At 42.7% G+C, this 13,312-nt stretch overlaps 1 pseudogene; it reads left to right on the top strand.

Moving 5' to 3' along the window:
• LOC146839470 (uncharacterized) overlaps positions 1-12,506 on the top strand; it is a 79,829-nt pseudogene extending 67,323 nt beyond the window's left edge.
• The last annotated feature ends 806 nt before the right edge of the window (positions 12,507-13,312 follow it).

Here is a 13,312-nt window from a genome sequence, read left to right as displayed (position 1 = left end):
GACATTACAATGTTGGAAATACCTCTTTGAGAAAGTGGGCATTTCTGTGCTCGTGGCTCTATGTGCCTATCTGACGGTCTCCAATTCACAGCTGGGTTCTGGGGGGACAGTAACATTTGTGCATTCCGAATAATACAGCCATAATCTAGGGGCACAAAAGAAATTGCAGAACTCTGACTTTGAGGGGCCTTCTTGGGTTGGTTAAGAAGGGGTAGAATTGGCACCTGCATTCCAAGGGGCAGGGTTGTGACCCAACTAAAGATACTGATCAAGCCTCCCAGTCTAGGATGTCAGACAGGACACAATTTAGAGAGGGCCCTGTTGCAGGGATTCTGCCCAAGAACAGAGCTATGCGTAGGATTATGGGTTCTTAGTGAGTAGGGACTGAGTCATCCTACCACCTGAGTACCCATAAGCCCAGGACCTACTAGCTATAGTGTCTCACTTGCTCACCTACTCACTCACAGAGAAACAAGTGATAAGACACCCCAGAATACAACATTCCCAGATCTCCTCTTCAGCTCATCTCTTTTCCTATAAAGCCATGGCTTAAGGTGGGGATTGATTTGGTGGGTCCGTTCAATTTTCTTCCCTCCAACTTACGCTTTGCGTTTGTGTCAATGGATTTTCACAGCAAGTGGCCTGAAGTCAAGTTTTGTGCTTCTCCCACAGCAAGCAATGCTATTCTTTTCCTTAAATAGATCTTTATAAGAGAAGGGTTTCCAGAGGCTCTAGTTTCTGATAATGGTGTGCAGTTTGTCAATCAGGAAATGAGCGTGTTTTTGAATGAATCTGGCGTGAAACATCTAAGAAGTTCGGTTGGACATCCGCAAACCAACGGTCTGGTTTAAAGGATGAACAGGGTTGTGGTGGAATGCATTAAGTGGACTAAACATAATTGTTTTGATGTGGAGGGTGCTGTCAGATCCATGTTGTGGTGTTATCGCACAACGCCACATTCTCTCACAATAGTTGCACCCTTTGTTTCACTCAAAGGTAGAGTACCCACTTCTGCTCTTTATCCAGCTTGGCTTTTAAGAACTGTTTGTGACAAAGTTTCATGTTGGGTGGATCATGTTGCTTTAGAATCTCGAGTCGAAGTTGCGCAGAAGATGTCCGACAGGTATGATCAAAAGAAGTCAGCCAAGGCAGTCAATTTGCGTCCTGGGGACATGGTTCGGGTCAGAAACACTAATTTTGTCACAAAAGGTGGTATGTCCTTTGGTGAACCTGTCTGTGTCGAGAAAGTTTGTGGTGGTGCCATTATGGTACGTGGTGGGCATTGGTGGAATGCGGGAAAAGTTGTGAAAGTTCACTCTACTGTACATAATTGTAATGGCACCAGGGGTGATGTTGTTTTGCCTTCTGGACTAACTAATGTTTCTGCAGGTAATTCTCATTCTGGACCAACTAATGTACCTTCAGGTAATGCTTCTGAAACCATTATGACAAGTCATGTGCCAAGGAGGTCTATTCGTGTTAGACGAGTTCCTTGGAGTTTACGATGAACTTTTCAAAATTTCTATGTTATCTCATCTGCATTAATTGTTCTATAATGGATATTTTTCTTGTATTTCCATGTTCAGGCATTCTGACTTTTGTTAATTATTGTTTCTTCGTTTATTTTTATTGTATGCTTTTAATTTGGTTGTTTTTAACCAAAGGAGGTAATATGTTGTACCTAGATATGCTTGTTTAAGGTTCTATACAGAACCCCATGTGTTGTCATGGTGTTGGGATGCGGGGAGTTCTAAGAAAGACAGTTGGTGCCTCTCTTCTGTCGCGAGTGGAGCGGTGGCTCGTTGTTCCCACGAATAAATACTGAAGACTAAGCTACTGTGTCCTGTGGTGTTAAATTGTGTTTGGGGACACAACAGTACTTAACCAGGGTTAATCACATCAATACACCTTGCTTCTCGCTCAACCTTCATTGGCCGTTGTAGATGTGACATTAATTTCTACCTCATCTCGGGCAATGGGCACTCCATGTCATCCCCACTGGATAGCCAGCCTGTGCCATCCGGCACTAGAGAGAATCTCCTCGTGCTCTGGATACTCCCTTCCAACTATAGTCCTGTCTGCACCTGCATCCTTCAGGGTAATGACCTTCCTCCCTTGGAGGATAACTAACAACACAGACCCCATGATATTTGAATGGATGCACCTAGGAACATCCGTGTCCCCTTCCAAAATGGTGATTGCTGCTAGATTGAGTCCAACAGGGGCCCATTACCCAAGTTAACAACTCACTATAATGGGTGCTGCTGGGACACGTCTGTCACCTGACAGTTCTTTACTGAATGCACCCTCAGTGGGACCCCTGTTGCAAGTTATCCCTTTGAGCTTGAAAGGATGTTCTTTTCCTTTTGTACTGACTTGAAACCCAATTCCTTTTTGCCTGCGTCCTACCGATTTGAATGTTCTACGGTTCCTACAAATTAAGTAGGACTGTGTATTCTGCACAACATAAACGTCAAAATATGGGAACTTGGTTCACGAGTATCATCAGGAATTGTTGGCCTGGTTCCTAACTAGCTCACAGTGCCCGATCTGAACCCCCTAAACTCACTAGGGTGCCAGATGGTATCAGCAACCACGAACATGACCACTTTATTACTCCCCAAGGGAAACATGGAAACAGACCTACCCTTTGCCAGATACCTTGGGTTAGCCTAAACTGCCATACCTGACTAAGATGTATCACAAAGCCAGCCTGTGTAGAATGGTTAGCCTCCATCTTTTTTTGCATCAGTCTTTGTGTGTGTGTTAAATTTTAAAGCAAAAACAATTCTGTTGTGTTTAGACATTTCTAAGGCCCACGGTTTGATTTTAAAACCTGCTATTTCCAATCAATGGCAGAATCGTTCTCAGTTGACTTTGTCCATGCTGTAAGAGAGGCGTGTCATTAAGTGTAACATAGAATGCATAAGATACAATAATATTTAAAGAATATATGTGATTTGACCATGCTGTCAAGGCATTGTCCACAACAGCCAATGCAGTTTCCAAATTAATCCTGTCAATTTATCTTAAGCGTTCAACGGTTTCCACAGTTCATTGTAAGTGGTGTATATGAATCTTTTGGAATGTGGTGACCTAGGACCCAACAAGAACTCTTGTAAACCCATGTCATCAGAAAGGAAATATAGATGATCCGTAACTGCAGATAATGTGGAATGTTGTAACCATTGCTATGTTGAAGCAGGTTCTGATTATCAAAAAGGAGAACAGCGAGGCTTGGCAATCGGGAACAGTTTACATTTAATTAAACAATAATGGCCAGGAACATCAGCCACATCTCCTACAGCTGCGTGCTGAAATTCCCTTTGCATTAGGTACATGGCATGCTTTATTCTGTACGCCCGGTGCAATAAAGTGAAGCTTGTCCCCCTTTGGGCAGGAAATACTGGTACAGTGGATCATAAATTGTGTCTTTACATGTTTGATTCCCTCTGATAGAAGGGACCATAAATACCAACTGAAAGTCACATTCTGAGGTGGTCCAGGTGGCTGGGTGTGTTGTGTGTATTATCTCGCTTACTGCTAGGCATTGTTTGGGCTTTATTTGATGAGTGCAACTGACTGGCTGCTCTGGAATCGTCCTTAGCCGGAATGCAGGCTCTGTGCTGTGCATTTATTTGTGTTTATGAGTGTGTGCATCTGACTTGTTTCTTTAGGTATTACATCCTGGGGCCATATGAGATTTACTGCTGCAATCTCCCAGGTGTGTTGAGACTTGTTCCATATCTCGGGCCAGGTGGGCGACCCTATTTTGCATGCGCAAACGGATTTGCGACCCCTTTGCGCATGCAAGATACAATAGGGCCATGTACATACCCTATGTAGCGAGTCACAATTTTTTGCGACTCACTAAATAGGATTTGAGACTCTTTATTAGGAAGGGCCGTTCCAAGGGGGTCCCTTCCTAATAGCGACTCGCTATCCTATGTAAGAATGTTTTGTGACCACAATTGCGGTTGCAAAACACTTGTAATTTACCACCCTCTTCAAAAGGGTGGTAACCCATTCACAAACGGGAAAGGGTCCCCGTTGCAAATGCAGGGGGATATTTTTTAAGGGTCCCAGGGTCCACAACCTGCCTTTAAAAAATGAAGGGAAGAGGTCCCGTTTGCAACTGCACAGGTACATATTTTTAGGGATCCCAGGGACCACCACCTGCCCTTAAAAAAATGAAACAAAAACAGACTGCTTTAAAAAAAAAAGCTGCTTTATTTTCAATCAGTCCCAGACATGGAGGTCTGCTGAACCCAGCAGGCCACCATCCTTGGGAGGGCCAGCCATTCCCAATGGGGTTGCAATTTGCAAGTGCCTCATGAATATTCATGGGGCATGAAATTTGTGACCCCATTGGGAATCGCTAACAGTGTCTCAGACACTTTTGTACATGGCGTTTACCGACTCTCAAATTGCAACTTCCAATCGAGCGCAATTCGCGAGTCACAAATTTTCATGGTAGTACATCTGGCCCCTGGTGTCTCCATCACATGAAGTGCTAGCGGTGAACAGAGGGGGCTGTGTTACGTTGATCGGATAAAGTGTCACTCTGAAACCTTAACAAGTGTTTTATGGTGAATTTAGGTAGCGCAGGCAACAGTTGTTCTGTGGTGTGCTGGACTCCTAAGAGCGGGATCTTTCTATAAATTAATCCGAAGCTAACATTCCCCCATCTATTTGAGTGTCTTGAGCATGGACGGTTCCTCTTTCTGGCTTGTGGTACGAGCGTTTCCCCTGGCATTGGCTGTCCTAATCAGGCGTATTCCCCCTGCTTTCTGGGTAGCCTTCTTCACACAGGCACATATTAGTTTTAGGTTGCAGCACAGCAAGAGCAAGATTACAACCACTGGTAACAAGGCTTTGCATAAGTCTGCGATCCATAAACAAACCTGTGAACAATTCTATGTTTGGGGCACCACCTTCTTTAATCATGACCTGCTGTAGGTTGACAGTGAGCCTTTGTATAGGTTTTTCATGGGGATGAAGGTACAGCAGGTTGTACCTATCTTGGCGCATACACACCCTTCCATTGTGTTCATTAAGTCCAACACATACCGGTGCTGCATCACCGGGAGTAAGATGGTGTGCATTTTTTCATTCTGTTGAGGCCATCTTCAGTGGTGTTCATCATTTTCAGCAGTTCCCACCTGGTGATCTGCAGCCACCGAGTGTAGGCCTTGGTTTGCACGATGAAGAAGCGGGTTGAACCTCCTACACATATTTGCGCATCGGTGAAGAGCCAGAACTCTTCAGAAATGTCTTGAATCTGTCCAAACCAAAGTACCCAGCTGACCATCTTCTGCGTACTTGGTGTAGAAGCGGGGTGCCTTTGCTGATGGGATGGTGATGCAGTGCAGAAATATTACTCCGGGTATGACCAATGTTGCCGTGTAGAGGGTGACCAGTGAGCAGACCCCTCTCCAGTCTGGGACGAGCTGGCTGTAGGCGTGGGCGCTGCATTACCAGTATTAGTTCATCATGGTGGAGGTGCCCCACTGGATATCATTATTATAGGTTATACTCTTGCATTTTGCTGTCCCCCCCCCCCCCCCCCCCCCTACGGGCATTGTCCCTTTCCCCCTAAAACACAAGGAATACACTGACAGCTACCTGACTACACTGAGTTTATTCTTACCTTCTATCCATATGTACCAGCCTGTCTCTGATTTCCAGGGGTCTTGGCATTGCGTCAGTAGAGTGTCATTCAACCTACCTGTACACGATCTGTTGTCACTTTTGTTCCCCAAATTAATGGCTCTGCAGGTGAAGTGAATATTGTGGTCTCTATTTGGGCTCAAAGATATCTATTCTGAACCAATTCAGCTCTGCTTCCCAACTTTTGAGCAAGCTCCATTGGCTACCTATTGGAAAGCGCTCAAAGTTCAAAGCCCTATGCATCTCTCACAAAATCCTATGCAAGCAAGGAGCACCCAACCTAGCTGCCTAGATGCAATTTTAAATGCCCTCCAGAATACTATTCTCTGTCAGTGCATCCACATCCCTCGCCACAGCAGAGCCAGAACAGGAGGTTACTCCTTCCATGTCCTAGCTCCGACTCTATGTAATTCTATGCCTCCTAACCTTAGAAAGATTCAAAATCCTTTACTTTTCTGCAAACAGACTGACGATTTTGCTTCTCTGCCTCTGTGATATCTTCTGACACCTGGACCCTCATCTCCTCCCCAAGGCAGGCAACCTCCAGGTGTTTTGCTTTCTAAGGCTCTTCACCCCACCCCCGCTTGTAAAGGGTCAAAGTGGTAGCACCAATGCTCTAAGTGCCCTTATCAGCTGCGGAAATAAAAGACGGTGTACACCAATACCCAGCCCAGTGAAGGCCTGAAACAGACACAAAAAGGAATGTGTGCTACGTGTTCACCTCCTCTATTTGTACCTCATAAGGAGCTACCTGTGCACTTCCTCCATTTGTATGTCCCGGGCAAGCTTCTTTGTTGATGCTTGTGATCCTTGTACTGTCAACCATGGCTGATGTCTGCCGTGTGCATCAAGTCACTCCCCTGATTTAGTTGTCAGTGAACCTTGCTGAGCGAGCACACAGACATAAGGGAGTGTTGCAGGGTTTCTGCACATACACAGAACCATGCGCAGGATTATGGGACCTCGGTGTATAGGGGCTAAGCCTTCCTACCACCTTAGTGCCCACGAGCCCAGGTCTGACTAGCTATAGTGTCTCACTCGCTCTCCTACTCACAAACGGAGGAACCAATGATAAGACAACCAAGAACACAACACTCCTGTATCTTACCGGAATCACGGTAACAAGACACACCTTTTCTCTCACATTCTCGTACTTGTCCACAATAAGATCAGACTAACGTGCTCAAAAATGCAGTATACGTGCCACAACCAGCAGCAACATGTATAATATCAATACAGTTAGCATTGCAGCAAGGCAATGTATCATAAGGGGAGATGTCATGTTATAAAGACTGTGGATAAAGGACTATAAGGCCTAACCACCCTCCCCTTTGTAAGCAGAAGTATTATTATATAATAGAAGATTTCTGGGCTTTGTCAGCAGACCCCATACCTCATGCCATAGATCGCATTTCTACATCACAGGTGCATGTTGCTCTTCTCCCTGGAAAGGTCCCTTTCCAAGTGTGTGTCACCCAAACGTGTATCCCCATAATATCAAAGTACAAGCTTCCAGCAAGAACAGATGCCTTGGTATGTTTTGTCTAAGATGCTAGGGCCTGGCCAGAACAGAATAACAAGAGTCTGTGTTTATCGACCTTGCTCACAATGTTCAGACTAAACTCCAGGAACAGACAGAGAACAAGCACAGCAGAGAGTTCTCATGTGAAAGGCATGAACAGAGTTTCGTAAAAATAAAGGCATGTAGTGTTGTGCGCAAAAGCAGCATCATGGCTACCGGGCTCATGCTAACTAAAAGATGTCGACAATGACTCTAGCACCCACGTGACAGGAGTATGGAAAGTGATGAACACGGAATAAGGTAAAGCTGAATTTAAGAAATGCCCAAAGGTTTAAATGCTGCATTCACCCTCAAGCAACGGACATCTTGTCCCACTCTGCCAACGCCCCAACCACCCACAGAGTATCATGCTCGCAGCAAACGGAATTAAATAGAACAAATGGTTCTATCGGGTTTATACAATTGCTTTGAGTAATATATTTACTTTACCGAACCAAAGAGTATTTAAAGCACATACAAACAAACGAACACACCAACACGAGAAATAGATTTAATCATATATTGTAAAGGGTATTGAATACCGCTGGCTGTCACAAATACAAATTAAATTGCAGGAAGACAATGAGTGACTGTCATGAGAGAGTGACATATAGTGAATAGTGAAATGAACAGTACACTATATACATGACAAATACATTGGTGACATGAAAAAAAGAAGAAAAAAAATCTTTCAAGTATTGTCCTATATGATTTTACACATGGAATGCGAGACCCATTGATGAATCAAATCGTGATCAAGAGAACTGTGTGGACATATGTTAGATGTCGACGTTTCGACCCTGGAAGCAGCGCACACTGGTATGCATCAGAGCAGGTCTTCCTCAGGACTGTGAACGGAGGAGTGGACAGCCACAAAGCAGACTCTTCAATGAATGAGATCAGGAATTTGGAGGCGTGAATCAATTCCAAGGTTAAACTTCACTAATGTTCAAGTTCAGTAGTAGTACCACAATCAGGAGAGTTCTTCCTAACTGCAATGGCACTGTTGCTCAGAGGATCTCCACCAGCCAGTTGGAGTCTCATCTATGGGCTCAATTGACATCCAGCAGCTGGTTGGAATCACATGTTGGGAGCCTTGACTAAATATTCAGTGATGACAAAATAGATGTATATCTTCCGGGAGCAGCGCGCGTCCGTCTGACCGCTTCTTAGACGAGTTAAAGCAAACGTAAGACATTAAGTCAGATACCATGGTAAGGTAGAAAAAGACAAAAAGCACACACTTCTTGGCAGTAGGGATATCGAAGGTATATCACTGGCAGTGATTAAATCTCTATTATAAATGCTGCAATCTTCCCACAAATGATTGTACCAACCCCAGGTAAGTGCAAAGATAACTTAACAAACAGAAAAGTAAAGATAGGAGTTGGAACTTCAGCTGATCCTGTGTGAACAGGAAAGTATTGTCAAGAACAGTGTGAATGGAGCTGCATTTGTTATATACTTCCTGAAGTGTTACCTTTATTACATCGTGAAGAGTTTCCTTTGTCATACACTTCCTGAAGAGTTACCGTTATTATACACTTCGTAAAACTGAAGCAGCATATCCTGATTCATCTCTTTTTCCACAATGTCTTCTTGTTTAAACAGGGCTCGACAAATCCACTCGACCGCTCGCATTTGCGAGGTAAATTTTATGTGTTCGAGCTACTTTTATGTCCCATTCGCCCTTTCTGGCGAGTAGGAAAACCTACTAACTTTTGTCCTCCGTCTTTGAAAACGGAGCAAATGTGACAACATAACAAGATTTAAAGGCCTTTTTATTGCTCACAAAGTAAATGAGCAATAAAGATGCCTTTAAATCTTGTTATCTTGTCACTTTTGCTACGCTTTCAGAGACGGAGGTCAAGTAGGTTACTGTTAGGTCGATGAGATTTTTTAAGGTACTAGACCTGCAGGACTAGTACCATTTTTCAGATTTTTCGAGCCCTGTTAAATGAAATCTTGACCATGTGCGTCTTCCTAAAGCTATACCTCTAGCGAATGGGTGCTCCGTGAGTGCCCTTTCTTTACTAAGTTACTCTGTAAACACTGGTAAATCACCTCCTTTTCTGAATTACGTTGTGGCATGTTCAATAGAACATTTAGTTAAATATCTGTGTATGGTGAAATGTCTCTTGGTTACTTTAAAAAATGGTAAAGAAGAGATGTCTTTTACAAATATTTAAATATTGTGTATTTACATTCTCTTACATTTCCATTTAGTGATAAATCTCTTTACATCCAACAGGAAACCAGCCTTGAATGCACAAATGATTATGAATAATGACAATAATCGTGTAAATCTCCAAAAAGCCGTCAGAAAAAATGAGCTCCAATATTCAGGTAAAGAGCTGCACAGTCAGAGACTGAGGAACCTGAACATAAACTGATAGATCCTGGAAGAAGCAGTCAAGAGCAATTCAGTGGATGTAAGAACCTGAGCTGTGCACCTCCACACCACAAGACGAAGAAATGACCTCTAGAAATATAACACAACAACAATAACTAACTACTGCCTGTATAAACAAGTCTCAAAGCTTTGATCATTGGATCGGTGTGAGGTGGATACATCATTGCTCTGTTTCCTGTAATGATGGCAGACCACCATTCAGTGCGCTGGTTATATTGTAAACTATTTCTGGCTAAACCACAGGAGCAAGAGAAAAGCACAATGGAGTGGAGCCAGACATCTGAAGAATAAAGGAAAGAGAGAGTCGTTGATCTACAACAGACTGTCCCAATTTGCATCGACCTGAAGGAAGACTAATCTTTACCCATAAACATGCAAAACCATTATACAATCTAAAGACATAACCACCTACAAATAAGCTTTACTTGCCACAATTATAATATATGTTGTTGGTGAGTCTTGTATTTCGTTGTGAAATCTGAAATCAAGCATCCAACATACCACACACATACAGAGAATGTGAGAATAACACAAGTGCTTTATCAACCATGTTAGCTCTTCAGGAAACACAGTCATGGGAAGCAGACAATTATAAACCCGACCCAGAGACACTAACCAAGAAAGAAGAATCAAACACATGCAGCAAGAGCTTTAGTTTGTCATCACTACCAAAGAGCCATCAACAAACACACACAGGAGAAGCATCATGCAAATGCAATGAATGTGTGAAGAACTTTAGTCAGTTATCACACCTCAAAATACATCAGCGATCACACACAGGGGAGAAACCATTCCATTGTAGCGAATGTGGAAGTAGTTTTAAGGAATCTTCAAAATTAAGGAATGATCAGCGAATACACACTGGAGAAAAGCCATTCCAGTGCAGTGAATGTGTGAAGAGCTTCAGTCAATTATCAATCCTGCGAAGACATCAGCAAACACACACTGGGGAAAAACCGTACCATTGCAGTGAATGTGTGAAGGACTTCAGTCAGTTATCACACCTCAAAATACATCAGCGATCACACACAGGGGAGAAACCATTCCATTGTAGCGAATGTGGAAGTAGTTTTAAGGAATCTTCAAAATTAAGGAATCATCAGCGAACACACACTGGAGAAAAGCCATTCCAGTGCAGTGAATGTGTGAAGAGCTTCAGTCAATTATCAATCCTGCGAAGTCACCAGCGAACACACACTGGGGAAAAGCCATACCATTGCAATGAATGTGGAAGTTCTTTTAGTCATTCCTCAACTCTCAGGATACATCACCGAACACACACAGGAGAAAAGCCATTCCAGTGCAGTGAATGTGTGAAGAGCTTCAGTCAGTTATCACATCTCCAAAGACATCAGCGAACACACACTGGGGAAAAGCCATACCATTGCAATGAATGTGTGAAGAGATTCAGTCAGTTATCACACCTACAAGGACATGAGCGAACACACACTGGGGAAAAGCCATACCATTGCAGTGAATGTGTGAAGAGATTCAGTCAGTTATCACACCTACGAGGACATCAGCGAACACACACAGTGGATAAACCTTACCATTGCAGTGAATGTGTGAAGAACTTCAGTCGTTTATCAACCCTCCGGCGCCACCAGCGAACACACACGGGGGAAAAACCGTACCATTGCAGTGAATGTGTGAAGAGCTTCAGTCGTTTATCACAACTCAAAATACATCAGCGATCACACACAGGGGAGAAACCATTCCATTGTAGCGAATGTGGAGGTAGTTATAACGAATCTTCAAAATTAAGGAATCATCAGAGAATACACACTGGAGAAAAGCCATTCAAGTGCAGTGAGTGTGTGAAGTGCTTTAGTCGATTATCAATTCTATGAAGACATCAGCAAACACATACAGGGGAGAAACCATACCATTGCAGTGGATTTGGAAGTAGTTGCAGAAAGGATTTTCAGCTAACTACAGGGATTAGTGATAACACCTATAAAAACAACACACTTAAATAAGTTTAACAAGCACAGACTGGAGAATATTTGTAGCTGGTTTTGGTGTTTGGCCATTTTGTGCAAGAACTGGTTCAATGACAGCTGCTAGAGAACAGCGTCCAAAGGCACAAGAAGTCAAAGTAGGAAAGTGTGACCTGTAACTCTGAGAGTTAATACCTGCAGTGCACAACATTTACCTCCGAAGCCCTGACGTGGGAAAAAATGATGCTCATTTCGATCATCACATGCATATGTAAAAGCACCCACCATAGTGGCACTTCCTCAGCGGTGTCCAATATCAAGGTGGACTCTTGGGAAATTTGCTGGCTCACCACTGACTATGTAAATGATTCACGGTGAGATTAATTGTATATGAATATATTTTAGACGTGTCTTATTTACAAAGAATCACCCAACCAACTCCTAACTGCTGAAAGGACAGAATCAGTGCATGATGGCAGAATTATGGATCGGAGAGAGAGCTGTTGAAAAGTTTAGTTCTGAATAGGTTTCTGAAAGCTTGATGGTTAGGTAAAGATTGAATCTTGAGCAGTAAAGAATTCCAGCTCTTAGAGTCCAGAACTATCGACTCCCTGCTTTACATTTCTTGAACCTTGGCACTGGAAAATACATCTGGATTCAGAAGTAAAGGAACACAAATGATACAGATTTTTCACATAAATGATATTGAGGTTTGTGTTTACAAGTAAAAAGAAACACTTGTTTTATAAACTGCCGGTGAATGAATGGACATAAAAGTACGTGCTGCCTCATGAGCAAACATTGAATCTTTGTGATGCCGTTGGGATGTCCTCAGACCACAAATAAGATAGATCGTAGGATTCTGAATCATCTGTAAGGTGCTTTTGTGTTGCTGGAACAGCCAAATACACAGTGTTCTTATGGCCCAGCCTTGCTTAATTGAAGGAGTTCACCAATATAATATGCACATCAGAAGAAAGGATACATCTTCAGTAGCCAAAGATAGTAAAAACTAATGCTTTCCACCGAGGTCATTTTAACAAAGTGCTGAGTCTGGGAAGTTTTTCCTGCTGCCGACCATCATCATCATCACCACCACCACCACACAGCCAGTGAGGAACAGCAACAAGACTGCTCTTCAGCACACCCATCCTTATACATAACGCACTACAGGGGTTTGCTCCAGGGTCAAACTCACATTACTTTCACGTTAACAGCAACAAGTTCTAAACTGAACAAATTAAATTTAGGAACAAGTGGTTTGTACGGCCATTAGTGGCATAATACATTTGAAACCCAATACTTTATAAATCTGTATTAATGATACATAACCAAAAATCCAAACACCACCTATGTATGGACATCCAAGAGCCTTTACAAACCACACTACAGAGGTGTGTACTAGGATCAAACTCAATTTACTTTAACGTTAACATGAACTAATTTATTATACAGCAAGAACAGTCATAATGCTATGAAATGTACACAATGATGACTAGATTTGACATATTACTAACAAATGTATGTTTTTTGATATGTAATAAAAAAATGTATTTGCATTCATGGTATTTGACTGCTGGTTGTATGGAAAGAGATGTTAAATGTGATTTCTTCCCTAAACTATAAAGATAATTTGTGATGTCAGCAAAGAGCCTAGATCATTTGGCAATGGAGGTGTCAATAAATACCGGATTTATTTTGGAAAAAGAAAAATATGCGTGTATTGTG

This window comes from Triturus cristatus, chromosome 4_1 (assembly GCF_964204655.1).
Source record: "Triturus cristatus chromosome 4_1, aTriCri1.1, whole genome shotgun sequence".
NCBI lineage: Eukaryota > Metazoa > Chordata > Amphibia > Caudata > Salamandridae > Triturus > Triturus cristatus.
This window is presented reverse-complemented; position numbering and strand designations above follow the sequence as displayed.